The 16,032-nt window shown below is 40.1% G+C and overlaps 1 protein-coding gene across 1 annotated transcript in view; it reads right to left on the reverse strand.

Annotated features, from left to right (window-relative positions):
* The window catches only part of znf536 (zinc finger protein 536), a 278,695-nt gene extending 264,481 nt beyond the window's left edge, over positions 1-14,214 (reverse strand). The window contains exon 1 of the mRNA XM_077620102.1: positions 13,306-14,214. The gene's annotated coding sequence lies outside the window, so the exon portion shown is untranslated. The remainder of the gene's footprint in view (positions 1-13,305) is intronic.
* Between the last annotated feature and the right edge of the window lie 1,818 nt (positions 14,215-16,032).

A 16,032-nucleotide genomic window follows, 5' to 3' on the forward strand; every position in this document is an offset into this window, starting at 1 on the left:
ATATTATATCTAAAATGGTCCGGCCCGCGTGAAATGGAATTGACGTTAATATGGCCCGCAAACCAACCCGAGTTCGACACCCTTACGATAATGTATACTTTTTTTATATCGTGATCATTTCTGTCATATCGCCCAGGCCTACTACAAACCCGGGTCAAACCCTCTTTTCACAGGTGTTCTATTTTCATTCATCTTCACGTGTCACAGCCGAAAAACAAGTGTGTGTGTATGTGTGTGTGTGTGTGTGTGAGTCAGACATTTAAGAGGAAAAGGATGTTTGGTCTGCGCTGCTGGCGTGTAAAAATAAAGTGCAAGTGTACGCTTCCAGGAGGTGAAAGGACAGCCGGCTGGGAGGGGGGGGGGGGCTGCAAATAAAAAAATCTATTGAGCGCAACAATGGTGTTATAAAAACTTGGAGAGGCCGTGGAACAATGCGCGAGGAAGAGACGGCGTAAATACATCTGGGAACCACGGCTTTGGCTACGCATCAAAGCGCTGGACGGCTCTCAGCATTGTCTTGGCTTTTTTCGCCATTGTCTCCATCACACACACACACACACAAATAAGTCATACATACACACACAAACACACACACATCAGCGCAGATGCACATTTTAAACCTTTCAGGGGTCACTACAGTGGACATCTTCACAAAAAGTTAGCATAAACTTATTCACTGCCAGCCTAGGTCACAGAGTATGTGCCGTGGTAGTTAGTAAAAGAGGGAAATTGAAATCAGTTTCTACTGGAAGTGGATTGGACGTTTAAAGCCGTCAATGGCAGTTTAAATGTCAAACTAGGCGGGATTTATTAGGCGGAACTAAACTAGAAATATATTTCCAGGGAGAAGCAGCCGCTTTGAAAGAGACTTTAGTGCACATGTGTCAAAGTGGCGGTATGGGGGCCAAATCTGGCCCGCCACATCATTTTGTGCGGCCCGGGAAAGTTAATGATGAGTGCCGACTTTCTGTTTTAGGATCAAATTAAAATGGAGTATAGATGTATATTCAATTTCCTGATTTTTTCCCCCTTTTAAATCAATAATTGTCATTTTTTAATCCTTTTTTTTCTGTGTTTTTAGTTCAAAAATCATTTTGTAAAATATAAAAATAGATTTTAAAAAAGCGAAAAAAATATTGTTTTGGATCTATAAAAAAAACTGAATATTCAGGGTTTTAATCCAGTTCTTTTAATACATTTATTTAAAAAAAAAATCTAAATATTCTATCTAAAATGGTCCGGCCCACGTGAAATCAAGTTGACGTTAAAGCGGCCCGCGAACCAACCCGAGTCTAACACCCTTATTGTACATCACATGTGTCAAAGTGGCGGCCCGGGGGCCAAAACTGGCCCGCCGCATCATTTTGTGCAGCCCGGGAAAGTAAATGATGAGTGCCGACTTTCTGTTTTAGGATCAAATTCAAATGAAGAGCATAGATGTATTTTAAATTTATTTATTTTAAATTTAAATTATTTTACATTGCAAAATACTACTATCGAAAATACTACAATTGAATGCTAAATGGGGCCCAGAAAATATTGCTCCACAGACCATAAAAGGCCCCATGGCCACATGTTTGGGACAAATAATTTTGATTGGTAAATGCAAAAAAAATAACAAAAAAATATCGGGAGAAATTCGAAAATTCACAAGTATGGACAAAATATGTAAAATACAGAATAGATACTACTGCTACAATATGTAATAATGTCTTAGGTTGGAAAAAATACTAATAATAACCAATTGCCTGCCATTGACAACCATAAATCTCTGCAATTGGTCATTTTAATCCAAAAAATGTAACAAAGTGGCAAAACGCCAAATAATGGTCATCAAGTCATAACGAAGCCATTAAAGGAGAGCAAGGTGAGGCGAGGCGTGGCGTGGCATTAAAAGTGCAGATTTATGACAAATGCTTCCCGCCGCTTCCAAATTAATTATCGATCGCAGGAAAAAAATGCAGAGCGGCAATATCGGCGCCATTGTGCGCATCCAATCACTTTTAGCGCGACCATTCATTACACGTGTATTGACAGGCTGGCAAGGCAGAAAGGCAGGCATCCCACAAGAAAACCGCCATTTTGAAAAGTTTGGGGAATTCACATCAACAACCTACGTATACTTTCACAACTCCAATTTACAGTAATATATAGTACGGTAGAAAAGTGGTTAGTGCCTCGGCCTCGCAGTTCGGGGGTTCTGGGTTCGAAACCCAAGTTCGGAGCTTCCCGTGTGCCTGTCCTTTGGGTACTCCGCTTTCCACCCACATCCCAAAAACACGCATGCTAGGCTAGGCTAGCTAGTGGAAAACTCTAAATTGCCTAAGCTAGATATGATTGTTTGTCCTTTGTCTCCTCGTGCCCTGCGATTGGCTGGCCACCGATTCGGGGTATCCCTTGCCTGGTGCCCTACGTCAGCTGGGATAGGCTCCAGCACCCCCCGCGAGCCTCGGATTAGCAGTTCGGAAGATGAATGAATGAATAGTAAAGTAGGATAGAATATAGCTTATCTTAGCATAGCATTGGAAAGCTTTTGGACAAAGAGAGCCATGAAAATGATTCATATTTTCAAATATTATGGCTTGAGAGCCATCTTGAGTATTTAAAAGTCAAAATATGTGAAAATGTGTTCCTTTTTTAGTCATTTCACCACTTTTAAAGTCGAAAATTCTTTTTGACAACATTGTTACGCTTGTTGCAAATCGATGAGTCGAATAAAAAAAAGACAATTAAAGCGGCAAATTAAAGATAGGAATAAAAAAGCGGCAAATAAATACACACACAAGCCCTTTACACAAACACTTTTTAGTTCAAAAATTAAAAGTATAAAAAGTATAAAGAGGAATGAGTAAATCTGGCCGACCCGAATTTGCAAACGCGAAAAGGTCGCCGCCGACGACAACAACAAAAAAAATGAGGAGTTTGGTCCCATTTTAAGATATTCACAGGCAGCTTTCGGGGCGTCCCGAATTAGAGCTGGTAAATATTTGCTGACGCTCGGACAAAAAGTCTGAGGCAGGCCGGCGGGACGCTTTTTTGGGAATACAAAACAAAGCCTTGCTAATTAGCACATTTTGCTAAATGATTGAAATGAGCGCTCATGGCTCAAATCGCACAGAGACCCACTTTGTGTGTGTGTAAGTGTGTGTATGTACGCGTGTGTGTGTACGTGTGTGTGTCATCGACCAATCCGCAAATCTGCATTTGTTCAGGCTAGCAAGTCATGAGTTTGATTGACAGCTCGATGGAAGCCATGAGAAACAAGCCCAAGTGGAAAAAAAAATGATCCCTCCATCTTGTGCCCATGACACATTTTTGAACCGTTATTAAACTCTGAAAAACCCATAAAATAAAATCAGGATTTTTTTTAAACAAATAATACTCAAGATATATACTCCATCTAACTTTTTATCCTCCCAAAAGTCCAACTTATATCCGAAGTAGATGTTTGTTTCTTTGGGAAGAAGAGCACAAGTTTAAGCGCCTCCAATTTCCCGGCGAGTTCAGCCAAGTTGCCGTCATCTTTCAACCCGACGACAAACGGCCAGCTACTTTTCCGACTTGACCACTTTTTTTTCATTTTTTCCTCCCCTCCCTCCCTCTCTCGTCCGAGCGAAAAGCCCTGCCGACCCTCCCCCCTCCCCTCCCCTCGGCCCGTCGGCCCGCCGACCCCGCACTTAACCCGGCGGCTAATTTGGCAGCCGGCGCCAAATGAGCGGACGGACCCAAAAGAGAAAAAAGGTTATTAAAGCGGGACTGGCGGCGAGTCGTTGCTAAACATTTATTGGACGTTGGCCCGGTGCTGCGCCGACGAATTAGATGGAGATGGAAAGAAATATTAATGTGCTGATAGCGTGGCTACGTCCTTAATTGGAACAAAACATTGATCTCGACCACTAGTCATTTGGATGGAAGCCAACAAGTGCTACAAAAGGGCTAACTCCGTATCGCTTTTTATTAAATTGCATTGCTCGAGCATTTTTAGACTAATTTTATAGCAAATTGTTTAAATATTTTATTGTTTCAGATTGGGAAATAGTGGTTCAAAAGAGTTGCACACCCTTTTTTTGAAAAATGATTATATTTTCTGATACTAAAAGACAGATGCTCGATAATTAAAGTGACTAAAATGACTTTATGTGTCGTTGGCCCAGTATTGCACTGATAAAAGGGGGGAAAGGTGTCAAAGTGGTGGCCCAGGGGCCAAATCTGGCCCGCCGCATCATTTTGTGCGGCCCGGGAAAGTAAATCATGAGTGCCGAATTTCTGATTTAGGATCAAATTAAAATGAAGAGTATAGATGGATATTACATTTCCTGATTTCCCCCCTTTTAAATCAATCATTGTAATATTTAGTCATTTTTTTCTGTTTTTAGTTCAAAAATCATTTTGTAAAACCTAAAAATATATTTTAAAAAGCTAAAATAAACATTGTTTTAGATATATAAAAAACTGTATATTCAGGGTTTTTAATCCAGTTCTTTTAATCCATTTATATAAAAAAATCTAAATATTAGATCTAAAATGATTAAATTTCCTGATTTCCTGATTTTTTCCACCTTTTAATTGTCATTTTTTTAATCATTTGATCTGTGTTTTTAGTTCAAAAATCATTTTGTAAAATCTAAAAATTTATTTAAAAAACGGAATATTCAGGGCTTTTAATCCAGTTCTTTTAATCCATTTAGATGTATATTACATTTCCTGATTTTCCCCCTTTTAAATCAATAATTGTCATTTTTTATATAAATAAATATATAAAAAAGCTAAAATAAACATTGTTTTAGCTCTATAAAAAACATTCAATGATAACCTAATAGATGCTCTTGACTTGGACCAGTCGTTTTTTTGCAAGAAACAAAGTCGGATTGGAAAAAAAAATTCAATTTTGATGACGCGCGATAAACTCGCAAATGAACGATCCCGTTTTTAGTTGCGCGTAACCCATGGTAATTCCGCGTTCGTATTTATTCGTGAGCAGGTAAAAGACTTCATTGACTTTGCCTTTGGTTTCCATAATTGATTGCAAAAAGTGCGCAATTTAAAAGCAGAAATACTTTTGCATAATGGATTGCCGTCATGGCGTTCTTGCGCCGAGACTTGCGGAGGGAATTTATTTTCTTCTTTTATTGCCGTATTGACGACTTTATTGTTTTTTGCCACTCGCTTAAATTGTCGAGTCTGCTCGATTCAAAACGCTGTCCGGGCAATAATAACGCCGCTTGTTGCTATTCGCACGCCAACACACACGCACACATTTGAAGGCCGACATGGCGGCGGCGGCGGCGGCGGTTGAAGATGAGTCGTGTCGACACGCCTAAATCGTCTTCTTAAGCCTTAAAACATCTCGGCCGAGTGGGCGCCAAAAAACAAGATCACGCCGTTTGCAGAGCACGCGCGTGAGGAAAGTAGGCCGTGCGTCCGTCCTTCCGTGATGGAGTGCTTCCCCGATTGGACGTCCGCGCGTCGTCGCTCGTTAGACGTCCAGATGTTGCGTCAAGACGAACGATGCAAATAAATTTAGACTCTTTTCCTTGACCCCGGCGTTCAATGTGAGCTCGCAAAACGGGCGACTGACGGAGGAGCCCTTGGCGAGATGACTTTGCCATGGCGGACGGCGATGGACGTCCCAGAAAAGTTCGTTTAATGGCGCCAAGTGTGTGTATTCGAGTGGAAAGTGGAAAGAAATGCCTGCAAGATTCTAACTTTTTGGACGTAGACCACTATTTCACAAGCTGAAGACTACTGTGGGAAAAAAATTACCGTATTTTCACGACTATAAGGCGCACAAGTCTTAAATTTTCTCCAAAATAGACAGGGCGCCAGTGCGTCTTGTATATGGACCAATACTAAAATTGTTATCACGATAAAATAAAATAAATTAGTCGATAGGGTACACCATCCTCTACAGCTCTCAACTGCGGCAAGCAGCCCCCGACTCTACGGTACTAGGATGATTCGCCGAAAGACGTTTCGCCGACGGACGTTTGGCCGACGGACGTTTGGCCGGAACGGTATTCACGCGCTCGTCCCGCCCCCGGATCGTGTGTGTACATGTTTTTCAACCTCGGCCACATCTAGAGCAAGGGTGTCAGACTCGGGTTGGTTTGCGGGCCGCGTTAATGTCAACTTGATTTCACGTGGGCCATTTTAGATAAAATATTTAGATTTTTTAAATTATGAATGGATTAAAAGAACTGGATTAAAAGCCCTGAATATTCCGTTTTGTATAGATAAAAAACAATGTTTATTTTAGCTTTTTTAAATAGATTTTTAGATTTTTCAAAATGATTTTTGAACTAAAAACACAGAAAAAATTGACTAAAAAATTACAATTATTGATTTAAAAGGGGGAAAATCAGGAAATTTAACATACATCTATACTCTTCATTTAAATTTGATCCTAAAACAGAAAGTCGCCACTCATCATTGACTTTCCCGGGCCGCACAAAATGATGCGGCGGGCCAGATTTGGCCCCCGGGCCGCCACTTTGACACATGTGCTCTAGATCATGGAGACTCAAATCCAAAGACACACATTCCATCCACCACTGGGCTAACTCCCCCAAAAATATTGACAACACAAAACAAGTCCTGCCATAACTGGGCTACATTCTCATTTTCCCGTCAACAAATATTATTCCTCAAAAAATCCTGACAGATTTTACAGCGATTTGAACTTGGACCACTATCGCATCAACTGTAACAATGACAGCACCTTCATCGTGCATAAACGACAAACACGCAACGGGATACCAACAACAAATACCCCACCAAAATGAGAAAATAAAAAAAATAAAAACTGGGACTTAGCCCATTGTACATTTCCATTGCTCCAATGGAAAACAGTTTGGAATGCAAATTGTCCGAACACACTTAGACCGACCGACGCGTATTGATGCGCATCAGTGGAAATGAGAGCGCCTCCATCTCGCCATCTTTTTTTTTCCTTTCCTTCCTCCCTCGCTCGCTCGCTCGCTCGCCCGTTCGTTCGCCCGCTCGCTCGCTATCTCTCCGCGCGTCCAATCACACGGCAGTCAGTCCCTCTCAATAAAACAAATTAACTGATTAGACGTTTTAATCTCACTTGTCTTTGACCTTGTAGAATATATTATAGTGTCTGACAGCGGCAGGCTGGCAGGCAGGCAGCTGCTTTCTTCAATTCAACTTTTTTTCTTTTTTAAACGGGCAAAGACGGGGCCAACTAACAGCTTGACGGGGGCTTCAACGAGGCTGACAAATGCTTTTGCACTCTTCCCATTCAAAACAAATATATATACATATTATCAAGAAACAATCATTCCTTTTTATTGTATTATTTATGATTCTTTTTTAAGGCATTTGTCTGTTTCATATAAAACCATTTTGATAAGCAAGCACAATATTTTTGGTATCATTTGACTATAATTGTTTTGTCCGCGGGCTGATGACGAAAAGTCATTTAACATTAAAAAGAGTTCATTTGGTGTTTTTTATTGACTGTATTTTTTTCCATTACAATTTAGTTTACATTTTTTAATGATGGTAGAGTTGTAGCAATTTAATGTTTTAATAAAATTATTACTTGGACTATTTCATGATAATCTATTATAACTTCATCACAAAAATGTTTAAATGCTTTTTGAAAGAATATGTAAAATACGTTAGCATATATATTCTATTATATATTCTATCATTATAAATGCATATATAATATATGTATATATAATATGTATATGTGTATGTACACGTATGTGTGTGTATGTGTTTATATATGTATATATATGTATATATATGTGCGTATATGTGCGTATATGTGCGTATATGTGCGTATATGTGCGTATATGTGCGTATATGTGCGTATATGTGCGTATATGTGCGTATATGTGCGTATATGTGCGTATATGTGCGTATATGTGCGTATATGTGCGTATGTGTCTTTTTCTGTGTCTGTATTCTCACCCTCTTGCTACTGTGACAACCAAATTTCCCGAATACGGGATGAATAAAGTTACCCAATAATCCAATTATCCAATATAAATGTATACATTGATACAATGTTAATCATAATGAATTTATGAAAAAAATTAAGACATTGATTACAACCCCAAGTACCGCTCTAAAGTGTTTTTCCTCCCTACAGTATTTAAATAATTCAGATTTGGATCAATAAAAGATGTTTTGCATTTTTATCTTTTCAAGATAAAGATTTTCAGTGGAAATTTCTATATTGAGTTGTTTTTTTTTATTAATTTTATAATATTTCATGTGTGTATTTTATATCCTCACTGGTTTCTAAGCGGATGCCACTAAAATGGATGGGAGGTGACCTGGAAATGCCCCCAAATCAACAGGAAATAATCCAAAATTCACAGGAAGTCAGTCTCACAATGGAAGTTAATCCGTCCCTCCTCGCACGCTAAATGGATTGGACGCCTCGGCCCGTCAATGGCGGCCAACGACTCGAGCCGGGCGACGACGTGTTTGATTAATGACTTGAAATAAGTCATGACAACGGCGCATCCCTCAATTTGTCCGACAATTGCGGCTTCCCCTTCTGGGGAGGCCATCGCCATGGCAACGGCCAGCCTTTAAGTCATATGTATCTATATCATTATTTCTGTTTGATTAACGCAAAGGTCAGGAGGGAGGCGGGCTAATAAGTCAGTCGGCTATTTGGCGCTTTTCCCAACGGGGGGTTGGTTGGGTAGTGGGCGTCGGTCGCAAGAAGGCGCCGGTGCGCATAAAAGACCCGTGAAAAGCGCATCGGAAATGCATAAAAAATATGATGCCAAAATATGAAGTGGGAAAAATGAGGTGGTAAAGGAAGGAAGAGAACTGTTTTAATGGACGTTTTGATTGACAGCTGATGATTGACAGCTGAAAAGCATTGTGAAATTTCACTAAATATTTTTAGTTTTCGCACCGTTTGTTTGTCCTTTCTCTCGTTTTGTTTTATTTCATTGTTTTTTTTTGTTTCGTTGACTTGTATTTGGATGTCCGCTTCCAAAAAGCCTTCATGAGGTGAACAAGGACTTATAGCACCCCCTTTTGGTCAGACGTGGTACTTTCGTATTTACACTTGTTCTGTCAATTTAAAGCGATTTTTCCTCATGTAATTTTTTTTTTTTAATTTATTTTACTTGAATTTGTTAGTCCTATGGACGAAACATTTATTTGAATTTGAAAATTTACAATCATACAAATTATTTTATGGTTTGGACTTTAAATGCTTAATGAACACAATGTTAACTTTTTCAGGCAAGAATTACTTCTTTTTTTTTTACACTTTTACACTTTTAGAATTCATTTAACTGCCATTAATAACTATTTCAGTCCAAAAGGATTGGACGTATAAAAACAACAAGTTCATTTTGGGTCACTCATTGGTTACTTCTTGTTCCTCTTTGGCGGCATTTCTATGCATTTTGGGTCACTTTCTCATCTGAACACCATTAAAGAGTAAAATACGACATAATTCACATCCACATAAATCCAATAAAACGGTTCATTTGGCTTTGGTGGAGGACGATCTCCATGGATTGGACGTCTATCGGCGTCTGTTAAGGAAGTGCAAGTGCGGTGCGTTCATGAAAATCGGCCATCCAGACGATCACCCTTCCCTAGAACAAGACGGAAAAAAAAATCCACCTTGGCGTCTCCTTTTCACGCTTTGGAACGGATAGCGACGGCGATACGCTCTGTTGATATCGTCCCGTGGACCGCCGATCGATACGCCCGTCGATAGCCCGTCTCTTTTCTTCCCTTATTTGTTACCGCCGAAGGTCACGTTGCTCGCCGCGTGGTTATTTTAAGGCCCAAACTCATTCCATCCCGCGATATGAAACACTTGAAAATGATACGGTCCACGTCCCGGAAGGAATGACGATTATTCATTCGTTTTGGACGGCGCTTGTCGGGGTCGGGGGGTGCCGGAGCACGTCTCGGGTGACCTACGAGCGGTCACCGGACAGCCCCGAAAAGGAATTCATGGTGAAAAGATAGTTTTTCTCGGCTAACGATATCATTCCGGCAGCAAAATTACGCATAATTTGGTCCCTGCCGCCCTCCCTCTTCAAACGGATTGGACATCTATACTCGTGATGAAGTGAAATTAGTTGATTGGACGGCCAACGAGTTCAAATAAGTTTGTCAGGCTAATCGATTCATGGTGAAAAGATAGTTTTTCTCGGCTAATGATATCATTCCGGCGGCGATTGAACAAAAATGGTCGCTGCCGCCCTTCCTCTTCAAACGGATTGGACATCTATACTCGTGATGAAGTGAAATTAGTTGATTGGACGCCAACAAGTTCAAATAAGTTTGTCAGGCTAATCGATTCACGGTGAAAAGATAGTTTTTCTCGGCTAACGATATCATTCCGGCGGTGAATGAACCAAAATTTGGTCGCTGCCGCCCTTCCTCTTCAAACGGATTGGACATCTATACTCTAAAATAGTTGATTGGACGGCCAACGAGTTCAAATAAGTTTGTCAAGCTAATCGATTCACAGGCTGACGAGGGTTGGAGGATACAAAAAAACAATAAAGAAATAAGCGGGCACTGATATTATTCACAAAGTGACTTGACAAGAGACTTTGTCAAAGTTGAATTTGATCCTTTTGTCTTTGAGAGAATATCAAATATTCATAATCATCAGCGGGGAATCAAGCAGATTGAATTATTAATAGCCTGTGTATTCAAGGCAGCGCTTGTAAATATTTCCTGACACTTGCCACTCTGACAAACTATTCGGCGTAACCTACATACATTGGGGCTGATTAGCATTAGCTGCTACGTTGCCATGGACGGACTGAAAAGTCCAAATTGGACCTTTTCTCTCCATTGAAACAATTCAATCCATTAAAATATGACATCATGAAACTACAAATAACTCCATTTAGCTTCACGTCATTATTTCAGTATTTATTTATTTATAAATGCGCATAACGTTCAATTTGTATTGATCAACATCCTTTGTTTTATTCAGTTCTCTTAAAAGAACAAGGGGAAGAAATGTGTCAAATTAATTTAAAAATAAATAGAAAAGCAAATTTCTTTGGAAAACAAAAGAAAAATTATGAGCAAATTTCCGCTTTTATTTATTTATTTATTTATTTATTATTGGACCACTTTTGTTATATTTTAATTTTTCAATATATATTTGAAATAAATTTTCTAGATTTCCCTTATGATTTTTCATTTTTGTTAACGCCTTCCATATTTAGTATCTTTTATTCATAATATTATTATGTATACTCACATTCGGCAATGCTAAATGTACGACTAAAATATTAAGGAAGTGACCCGAAAATACCACCAAATCATTAGCAAGAGACGCTAAATCTTCCTGTTAGTGACCTCAAAATGCCCCAAACCAACAGGAAGTGACCTCAAAATGCCCCCAAACCAACAGGAAGTGACTTCAAAAGGCCCCAAACCAACAGGAGGTGACCTCAAAATGCCCCCAAACAACAGGAAGTGACCTCAAAATGCCCCCAAACCAACAGGAAATGCTCCAAAACATACAGGAAGAGCACCACAAAATGTCCTGGAAGTCCCCCACAATCAACAGGAAGTTCCCCATGTCTACCAATATTGAACAAGGAATTGACCCCAAAACTGCTCGTCCAATCCATTCGGATAGGACACCTGGCGCCGTCAAAGGCAGCCAATGGGTGAAGGGATGCCCGTACGTGTCTTACATGAAGGCCCATCCATAAACGGTCGTTAAATACATCTGAATCCATATGTACACAAAAGGGGAGGGGCGTCGCCTAGCCGATGGAGATGCTAACGTGACTTTAGCACGGTTAGCACGCGTTTGTCAACGCGGTGACGGCGTCGCCACGGCGCCCGTTCGAGCGTTAACGTCACGCCATCTAGAAGATTGAGGGTACACGTGTGGAGACTGACGGGGCGGGGGCGGGGCTGGGGGGGTCGCCATTTGTCCGCCCCGGCTAACGCGCAATTGTGGGGGGTTGCGACGGGCAGGCGATGATCCAAGACATCATTAAGCGCGCCGCTCAATTGCCATCGCTAGCGCCATGGCAACAGGCTGGCTGACTGAGTGAGTGAGTGAGTGAGGAGAGCGCATCAAAACAATAAGAGGCGAGCGGGGGTCGGGGGCGGAGCCTAACCGTGGCCATCGATCGTATGAAGGGCTGGGGGTCACTTTTAAGGGTGTGTGTTTAATGATATTTCCCTCATGGGGAGGCTAATGTCAAAAGAAAATGCTGATTGTTTCGTATGCGCTAAAGCGGGTGGCACGGCGGTACAGTGTCGAGGTTCAATTCCCGGCGGAATTTGCTGTTTTTGTCCCACCGTTAACCTCAACCGGGGATACAGTAATCCCTCAAATATTGCGGGTAATGTAGACCAGACTAGTTTTTTTTTAGTGCGGAGTCATATTAGCAAGAGTGGCTTGCGTTTACGAGTTTCAGCATGGATTTTCACATTTTTATGAATATTAATAATAATAATTTAATAATTAATAGTGGGAATAAATCGCAAAGGAGTGAATTCGCGATAAGTGAAGACGCGATAATCAAGACATTACTGTACTGACATTTTGACGATTTTTCTCAAGATACGTTTCGCCGATGCCCGTAAAAAGAAGGCAAAATACAGTGGAATCGGTAAATGATAAATCCTATTTTTGTGCATTAAAGTCAGGAAACTATTCGTATACAATATGACACGATAGTCTGTTAAAGTCATAAATTTCCAAAGAGAGGTAGACGGAGATATTTGCCGATTGGTTGGATTTATACATGCCAAAAATCACAATAGTACTGAAAACTTGCTATATCGGATCCAATACGCACAAAAACAACAAAAATATCGAGTATCAGACGTAGTAGAAGTAAACATCCAACCTATTAGCCTATTAGCACAGGAATTGACATTGCACTTACCTGACATCATTCAACTTTAAACCTCATCAAAATACAATAATTGTTCAACATGACACTTGCAAAGATAAATCAAGCATCCATTTCCCCCAACTAACATAAATAACAAGGTATCACGTAGGAAAATCACATTGCACGTGCACATTTTGGATTTAAATCAGCTAAAAAATCTTTATCATAAGTGACAAAGAAGTGCTTGTATCATAAATTGCCAAAATATTCCCCCAAAAGTACATTTTCAACTCACTTTCAAAATGGCCATGTGGTATACCATAAATAGCTTAGTGAAACATCATTTGCCATCACTGTATGACATAAAATGTCCCCTTGTTTGGCTGGGATGGGCTCCAGCACCCCCGTGACAAATGAGTAAATAGAATAAGCCAAGATAAAATGAAATTATTGTACTCACCCTAAGAACGTCTGTCTGCCAAAGCTCTTTCTGGGCCAATCTGTCCATTTCAGGGAAGGCTGGCGCCAGTAAATCCAAGTCAGAGAGCCACATTTTGGGATTGAAAGTTCCCATAGAACGGAAAAGTGAGCATCCACTTGTTCTATCGTCTGTTTTGAGCCTGAAAAAGGCTGCCTGGGCATTCAAAACTGCAAAAAGTCCTCTTTAGGGCGTCGTAAGGAGTTCACATTGGTTCATTCCGGAATGACGTGCACATTGCAGCTTAAAAAATGACATTAATTTGTCATCAATCCCATCAGAGTGCCACATTTTGGGTTTTAAAGTTGCCCAGTGAAGATCCACCCGTTCTATTGTGTGGTTTGAGCCTCAAAACTGGAAAAAAAGTCCTTCTTATGGGGTTCCAAGAAGTTCATTTTTGCTTCATTCCGGAGTTATATGCACATTGCAGCTCATTACGTGACAATAATTTGTCAACATTGGCATCAGAGTGGCACATTTTGGCTTTTAAAGTTGCCAGAGAACGGCGATTGTAAGGATCCAACCGTTATATCGTGTGCTTGAGCCTCAAAAATTGATAACAAGTCCTTTTTATGTAGTTCCAAGAAGTTCATTTTGTTACCTGTGCAGTGGAGCTCAAAACTTGACGACCATTTTCCACAATCCGCATCAGGTTTCCGCATGTTGCCATTTTGCAAACAAATATCCAAAGTTGGCGTCGGCCTGACACGCCGAACTTTCTCGCGCTTGAGGCCGTCTCCGGTGCGCATTTCGGGCGTTTTCGGGACCTGCGAAGACCGCCAGCAGGTGGGTCGTCATTTTTCATCCGAACGTACTCGGGAAAATATTAAAAATAATAATAATATGGGTCGAAATGTGGCTCCCTCGGCGTGCCTCCGTTGCGCCCACTGAATGCCCTAATTAACGTTGATCAGAATCAGGTGTGTTTCCCAGCAATAACAACTACGCGTTGCGGGGAGGGACAAAACACGTCGAACCTTTCAAAACACAACGGTATCAAAATAAAGATATATTAGTTGTCAATGTATACGTTTCCCGTATTTTAAACGTTTTGGGAACATTTCAAACTGTGTATTGTCGTATAACAACTTTTTTTAAACCCATTTCAGGTCTAATCCGGATCGTTTCGGTCACTGATAGCAGACGAATACGTCATCATCGACTGCCAATGTTGTCATGCTTGAAGCATGATATGCGCATGCGCATTCCCCTTTTACTCGTCCGCCTTTTCACTATAAAAAAACATACAAATGCAAAGCGGCATGTATTTACTCACAAAGTCCAACATTTTCTCCAAAGTGGACGCCTTTCTGACGCGCTATATTTATTTATATATACTATAGTCACTATAGTATATATATAAATATATATATATATATATATATATATATATATATATATATATATATATATATATATATATATATATATATATATATATATATATATATATATACATATATATATATATATATATATATATATATATATATATATATAAATAAATATAGCGCTTTGTGATTAAATACATGCTGCTTTGCATTTGTACGGTTTTTTATCACCTAATAAGGGGATTGTAATCATTAATAAGGGGAGCAATTGGCTGAGGTTGACAGCTATTATTTTTAATAACAAATGAAACTGACAGCCTTATTATATATAGGTCAAACGTCAAGAAAAAAAACTGTTTTCTAGAAAACAGTCAAAAGCTTCATTTCAATTACATTTATCTTTGAAAATAATGTGTGGGCCTCCACAAAATGTTTTAGGGTCGTGCTAGTCCGCACCCTAGTCAGGCAACTAGACCACTACACTATAGGTGTCAAAGTGGCGGCCCGGGGACAAATTCTGGCCCGCCGCCTCGTTTTGTGTGGCCCCGGAAAGAAAATCATGAGTGGCGACTTTCTGTTTTAGGATTAAATTAAAATGAAGAGTATAGATGTATATTAAATTTCCTGATTTTCCCCCTTTTAAATGAATCATTGTCATTTTTTAATCATTTTTTTCTGTGTTTTTAGTTGAAAAATAATTTTGTAAAATCTAAAAATATATTTTAAAAAAGCTAAAATACACATTGTTTTAGATCTATAAAAAAACTGACTATTCAGGGCTTTTAATCCAGTTCTTTTAATCCATTTATATTAAAAAAATCTAAATATTACATCTAAAATGGTCCGGCCCACGTGAAATCGAGTTGACGTTAAAGCGGCCCGCCAACCAACCCGAGTCTGACACCCTTGCACTTTATTCACAAGGGACTCGGGGGTGCTGGAACCTACCTTATGTTAGCCAACTGTGGGCATTGGAGTGCGACACCTGGAATGGATGGCCAGCCAATCACAGGACACAATGAGACACTTAATCACTGATAGCAAGGCACAATTTAGAGTTCCAAAGTAGCATAAACATGCCTGTTTTTGGGATGTGGGAGGAAACCAGTGTACCCAGAGTACACCCACAAAAGCCCAGGCAGAACCTTGAAACGCCACACAGGAAGGTCTCGACCTCGGACCCCAAAACCGTCAGCCCGACATGCTAACCACTCATCCACGTGTCTGTGTATTTATTCATTTACATTTTCCGTCTTTAGAAAAGTCAGAGAGAGAAAAAACAAAGTGAACTGGGTGTGTTTTGACTGGATTTTCCCTCCAAAACAGTTTGATTCAGCGGCGCTAACCGTCCGCTAAACGCTATCGCTACACGCTACGG

Source organism: Stigmatopora argus, chromosome 2 (assembly GCF_051989625.1).
Source record: "Stigmatopora argus isolate UIUO_Sarg chromosome 2, RoL_Sarg_1.0, whole genome shotgun sequence".
Taxonomy (NCBI): domain Eukaryota; kingdom Metazoa; phylum Chordata; class Actinopteri; order Syngnathiformes; family Syngnathidae; genus Stigmatopora; species Stigmatopora argus.